The sequence below is a fragment of the Triticum dicoccoides genome, chromosome 2A (assembly GCF_002162155.2).
Source record: "Triticum dicoccoides isolate Atlit2015 ecotype Zavitan chromosome 2A, WEW_v2.0, whole genome shotgun sequence".
NCBI classification, from domain to species: domain Eukaryota; kingdom Viridiplantae; phylum Streptophyta; class Magnoliopsida; order Poales; family Poaceae; genus Triticum; species Triticum dicoccoides.
Window position 1 is genome coordinate 738,852,084 of NC_041382.1, and position 6,357 is coordinate 738,858,440.

The window sequence follows — 6,357 nt, forward strand, 5'->3', positions numbered from 1 at the left end:
TAGCTTCGACACAGATCTGGATGACTCTAAGTCACAAACCGGATACGTGTATATTTTGAATGGTGGGGCAGTAAGCTGGTGCAGTTGCAAGCAAAGCGTCGTGGCGGGATCTACATGTGAAGCGGAGTACATGGCAGCCTCGGAGGCAGCACATGAAGCAATATGGGTGAAGGAGTTCATCACCGACCTAGGAGTCATACCCAATGCGTCGGGGCCGATCAAGCTCTTCTGTGACAACACTGGAGCTATTGCACTTGCCAAGGAGCCCAGGTTTCACAAGAAGACAAGGCACATCAAGCGTCGCTTCAACTCCATTCTTGAAAATGTTCAAGATGGACACATAGAGATTTGTAAAGTACATACGGACCTGAATATAGCAGATCCGTTGACTAAACCTCTCCCTAGAGCAAAACATGATCAACACCAGAATTCCATGGGTGTTCGATTCATCACAATGTAACTAGATTATTGACTCTAGTGCAAGTGGGAGACTGTTGGAAATATGCCCTAGAGGCAATAATAAAAGCATTATTATTATATTTCCTTGTTCATGATAATTGTCTTTATTCATGCTATAATTGTGTTATCCGGAAATCGTAATACATGTGTGAATAATAGACATCAACATGTCCCTAGTGAGCCTCTAGTTGACTAGCTCGTTGATCAACAGATAGTTATGGTTTCCTGACTATGGACACTGGATGTCATTGATAACGAGATCACATCATTAGGAGAATGATGTGATGGACAAGACCCAATCCTAAACATAGCACAAGATCGTATAGTTCGTTTGCTAGAGTTTTCCAATGTCAAAGTATCTTTTCCTTAGACCATGAGATCGTGTAACTCCCGGATACCGTAGGAGTGCTTTGGGTATGCCAAACGTCACAACGTAACTGGGTGACTATAAAGGTAGACTACGGGTATCTCCGAAAGTGTCTGTTGGGTGACATGGATCAAGACTGGGATTTGTCACTCCGTATGACGGAGAGGTATCACTGGGCCCACTCGGTAATGCATCATCATAATGAGCTCAGAGTGACCAAGTGTCTGGTCACGGGATCATGCATTACGGTACGAGTAAAGTGACTTGCCGGTAACGAGATTGAACGAGGTATTGGGATACCGACAATCGAATCTCGGGCAAGTAACATATCGATAGACAAAGGGAATAGCGTACGGGGTTGATTGAATCCTCGACATCGTGGTTCATCCGATGAGATCATCGTGGAGCATGTGGGAGCCAACATGGGTATCCAGATCCCGCTGTTGGTTATTGACCGGAGAGTCGTCTCGGTCATGTCTGCTTGTCTCCCGAACCCGTAGGGTCTACACACTTAAGGTTCGGTTACGCTAGGGTTGTAGGGATATGTATATGCAGTAACCCGAATGTTGTTCGGAGTCCCGGATGAGATCCCGGATGTCACGAGGAGTTCCGGAATGGTCCGGAGGTAAAGATTTATATATGGGAAGTCCTGTTTCGGGCATCGGGACAAGTTTCGGGGTTATCGGTATTGTACCGGGACCACCGGAAGGGTCCCGGGGGTCCACCGGGTGGGTCCACCTGTCCCGGGGGGGCACATGGGCTGTAGGGGGTGCGCCTTGGCCTAATGGGCCAAGGGCACCAGCCCCACATAGGCCCATGCGCCTAGGGTTTAAGGGGGAAAGAGTCCTAGGAGGGGAAGGCACCTCCTAGGTGCCTTGGGGGGGAGGGAAACCCCCCTTGGCCGCCGCACCCCCTAGGAGATTGGATCTCCTAGGGCCGGCCACCCCCCCTTGGCCCTCCTATATATAGTGGGGGAGAGGAGGGACTTCATACCTGAACGTCTTGGCCTTTGGTTGCCTCCTTCTCCCTCCCCAACACCTCCTCCTCCTCCATAGTGCTTAGCGAAGCTCTGCCGGAGTACTGCAGCTCCATCAACACCACGCCGGCGTGCTGCTGCTGGTGCCATCTCCCTCAACCTCTCCTCCCTCCCTTGCTGGATCAAGAAGGAGGAGACGTGGCTGTTCCGTACGTGTGTTGAACGCGGAGGTGCCGTCCGTTCGACGCTGGTCATCGGTGATTTGGATCACGTCGAGTACGACTACATCATCACCGTTCTTTTGAACGCTTCCGTGCGCGATCTACAAAGGTATGTAGATGCATCTAATCACTCGTTGCTAGATGAACTCCTAGATGATCTTGGTGAAACGAGTAGGAAAATTTTTGTTTTCTGCAACGTTCCCCAACACACCTCGTACCCAAAAACCTCCTTCACCATCTCCATCAAAGCCCGAATGGGATATGTCGGGAGTATCTTTATGGAGGCTGAAAATCGATATGCAATGAATTTGGAAGTCAATTGACGATGATCATCCTTTACATTAGCATCATCAATATCCTTGCCACTACATCGATGGTGAAACACGGAACTTGTAATCTTCCATTGTGGACCTCCTTTGACACATCTTGCACGGATAACCCAAGGGCAATGATTCTTGTGTTCCTCACATTTGACCACATAACGCACTTTCGAGTTTGACTTCTCCACAATGAATGGCCGATGAAACTTAACCGCGTAGTCCTTGGCCCATATTTGAAGTTCTGTCAAGCTTTCAAAGATTGTTCCTTCACTAACACCATATACACGTGCTTTGGTATCTCGCTTTGAAGTTAACCTTGGTGCAAGAATTTTACTTGTGCCACTATCAACAATCGCCTTATCGGCTAGGCTTAGATCATGAAACAATGATGTCTTGTGACTACGGCCTATTACCTTCTTGAAAGCATTGGCTTCTTTAGCCGTCAAACCATCCTCATCTATTTCTTCATCCGGGCCTTCATCCTCCGAGTCCCACGCATAGGACCTATTGTATGGAATCTCATGGTCCATGTCCTCTTCCATGCAATTCGCCTCAACATCACCAACATAATCATCATGAAGATAAGCCTCATTGTTGTGTCATGCACATCCGGAGTGACATGTGTTGAATCTCGAACCGGGCTTCTAACATCATATGAAGATGCACACCGATTCAAATCAATGTGCAACCGAGCACGAACAACCTTTGTGGCAAATAACTCAAATGATTTATCTTGTGAGGCCAACACACTCTCTTTATATGCTTCCCAATGAAACTCGGAGTCAAGAGGCATTATCTTCCAACGAATATGTTGCCCATACCCAACATTATACCTTCCGATTAAGTCTACTCCATCACTTTCTTCCATCCAATTCAACCTTCTTTGAAGCTCAACCAAAACCTCCTCAAGGCTAGGACTTGTGGGAAACACCATCACTACTGGCTTCTTCTTTGGGTCACCATACTCCGCGTCTCCCTTCTCAAAGGAGACAAAGTCCACATGATGCACATTGACGATCCTCGCCATCTAGAATCATAAACACCAAAATGCATCAACGAAAATGGATGACTTAGGGTTTCCCCAAATCCCCACAATATGGAGATTTCAACCAACAAAAAGGGGAGGAATGATGGAGAATACCTTGAGGGGTCGAAGGGAAGGATAAATCACCGATTTGGAGCTCCGATCCATGAAATTTTGTGGGCATTAAATAGAGGCTTGAGTGAGGCGGCCGGGGTGGAGAAGGGGGAAAGTGAGGGTTTGTGGAGGGGAAAACAGGGGAGACTCTGTTTTGTGGACGCAAGGGGCATGGCGCTCTGAGCAGGGGCATCATGACCATCAGCACGACGCCCTGGCCTGGGGCGCCATGGTGCCATGCCCTGCCAACGTGGCAAGTCACCGCTGACCAGTATGGCGCTGTTGACCGAGGCGTTATGTTATCTAGCATGGCGTCCCGGGTGCGGGCGTCATGCGTTAGGCCATTTTATGAAATATTTTCAAAATAGGGTCATTTTGTGCTGAACTTTGGCCAAAGAATCTGACCCGGGCCCTTGGAATCCTCGCCGGCCGGTCACGCGAGCCCGTACAGACCCGACGGCCGAGCGCGCCGTCTTGCACCGCACGCACGTACGCTCCGCTGCAGGGGTCTGACTGAACGGGATCCACCGGAGACAAGTTGCATTTAGAATAATGGCATGGCGGGATCCTCGCGTCGAGGAGATTTTGTTGGCTCGACAAGACAAACTTTCTCTGCGTTTGTCAGCTCGTGGCTAAATTTCCTGTTTTGACCTATTTCTAAAACCTATTCGAGATTTGACCTTAGTTTAATTTTTTTTCGAGATCTGACCCTTTTGCTATCGTCAGGGACCATGATGGTAGGGTATAACAGCCTACCGCCAAGGTTTCTGGCGGTAGGGTTGCATGCCCTACCGTCAAAAATCTCCTAAGTATTGAACACAATGTGTGCTCGTGCCTACCGTCAAGCACCTTGACGGTAGGGTTGTGCAGGCTACCGCTAGCTCGGTTGGCGGTAGCGATGTTTCCTATCGCCAAAGTCCCTGGCGGTAAACTGTTAGACCCTATCGCCATGGACTCTGATGATAGCAAAAGGGTCAAATCTTAAAAAAATAATAATTCAAATTAGGGTCAAATCTCGAATAGGTTTCAGAAAAGGGTCAAAACACGAAAATTTGCCTCAGCTCGTTCGAATAGAACAGGGACGCCGGTGGCGGCATGGCCCGTCGACGACGCAGACGGCCATGTTCATCCGTCGAAAAGCAGCCGATCTCTTTCCATAGAGAAACGACGGGATGATGGTGCCAAGCTTTGAACGGAATCAGCGGGTCAGGAAGGCCCTCTATCTAATTGCAAAAAGTAAATAGAGGTCCTCTCTCTGGTTGGGTGCACCACCGCACATGCACACTGTGCTGTTGAGAGTCACTCAAGTGGCGCTGGCTATAATAAGAGTGGTGTCAGAATCTTTCGCGTCGGGACGATCTTGTTGGATCGCGGCTTGCAGCACAAGAGAGGGAAGCTTCAGATGCATTGTACCTGGACGCGGTTGATTCATTCAGAACTGGCACCGGTCCGTACGTGCGCGGGGGGTAAACACGTTTCACTGGGTTGTACTCCTTCAGTTTCTTTTTACCTCATAATATTATAGCAGCAATTTTCCGAAGTCAAAATTTATAAAGTTTGACCAAGTACTCCATGTTGACTTTGTATTGTGAATGTTAATAGACCGTGCGTTGCAACGAGGCATAAATATTGCATTGGTTCACCAACCAATTATGTTAAACATATACATTCATGATCCTACATATAAACAACATTATCGACTTCTTCTTCTTCTTTGCAAATAGACGAGTGGAATTTTCAGCTTTCAACAAAAAGAAGGCAGCTCCCCGCAAAAAAGAAGGCAGCTCCCCGCAAAAAAAAAAAGAAAAAAAAAGAAGGCAGCTTCCCAGTCATGATTGTATAATATTTTACCAAGTGATTCATTTCCCTGATATCACATTGTTGACACCTGATTTTGGCAAGATACAAAGTGAAAGGGTTTTCAACATGAGAAAATTTCATATCGCCGAGTGGAATAACTTTGATGTTTAGGCTATCGACATTCGACCTCATCTCAGTGGCCGAAGCTGTACTCCGAGTGACAAAATTTAATATTCTGAGTGCTTTTCGACCGATTACATCCTCAATATGACCTCAGATGAAGGAGTGCTCTAAAGGAATTGTCTTCGTCTCGTCGATACAGTCGATTTTCATATATAAATCATCTCAATCCGAGTTCATATGCAAAAGTTATAGTCAATACGGTCTGGACAGGTCAGAGACCAAAATATTACGCTTGACACCAGACACATGTTGATAAGTGTCTGACGCAATGCGTGAGCAATTCGGCCTTCAAGACGGCCTTGAATTGAAAAACCTTCAACACGGAAAAGTTTCGTCTTGTCGAGCCGATCGATTTTCATATATAATTCGTCTCAATCCGAGGTCGTATGAGACTTGGAGAGACAAATCAAGATCAGGCTATGTTTTTGGTCGAGTGAAAAACTTACCATCCGAGTGAAAACTCACCGGTCGAGTGAAAACCTACCGATCGAGTAAAAGGTCGAGTGAAAACCTACCGATCGAGTAAAAGGTCGAGTGAAAACCTACCGATCGAGTAAAAGGTCGAGTGAAAACCTACCGATCGAGTAAAAGGTCGAGTGAAAACCTACCGATCGAGTAAAAGGTCGAAAGCCTACTGATGAGTAAAAGGTCGAGTGAAAACCTACCGATCGAGTAAAAGGTCGAGTGAAAACCTACCGATCGAGTAAAAGGTCGAGTGAAAACCTACCGATCGAGTAAAAGGTCGAAAGCCTACTGATGAGTAAAAGGTCGAGTGAAAACCTACCGATCGAGTAAAAAGTCGAGTGAAAACCTACCGATCGAGTAAAAGGTCGATTGAGTAAATTGGTCGATCAAGTAAAAGATTGTCTTCCGACTGAAAATGTGGTCATCAT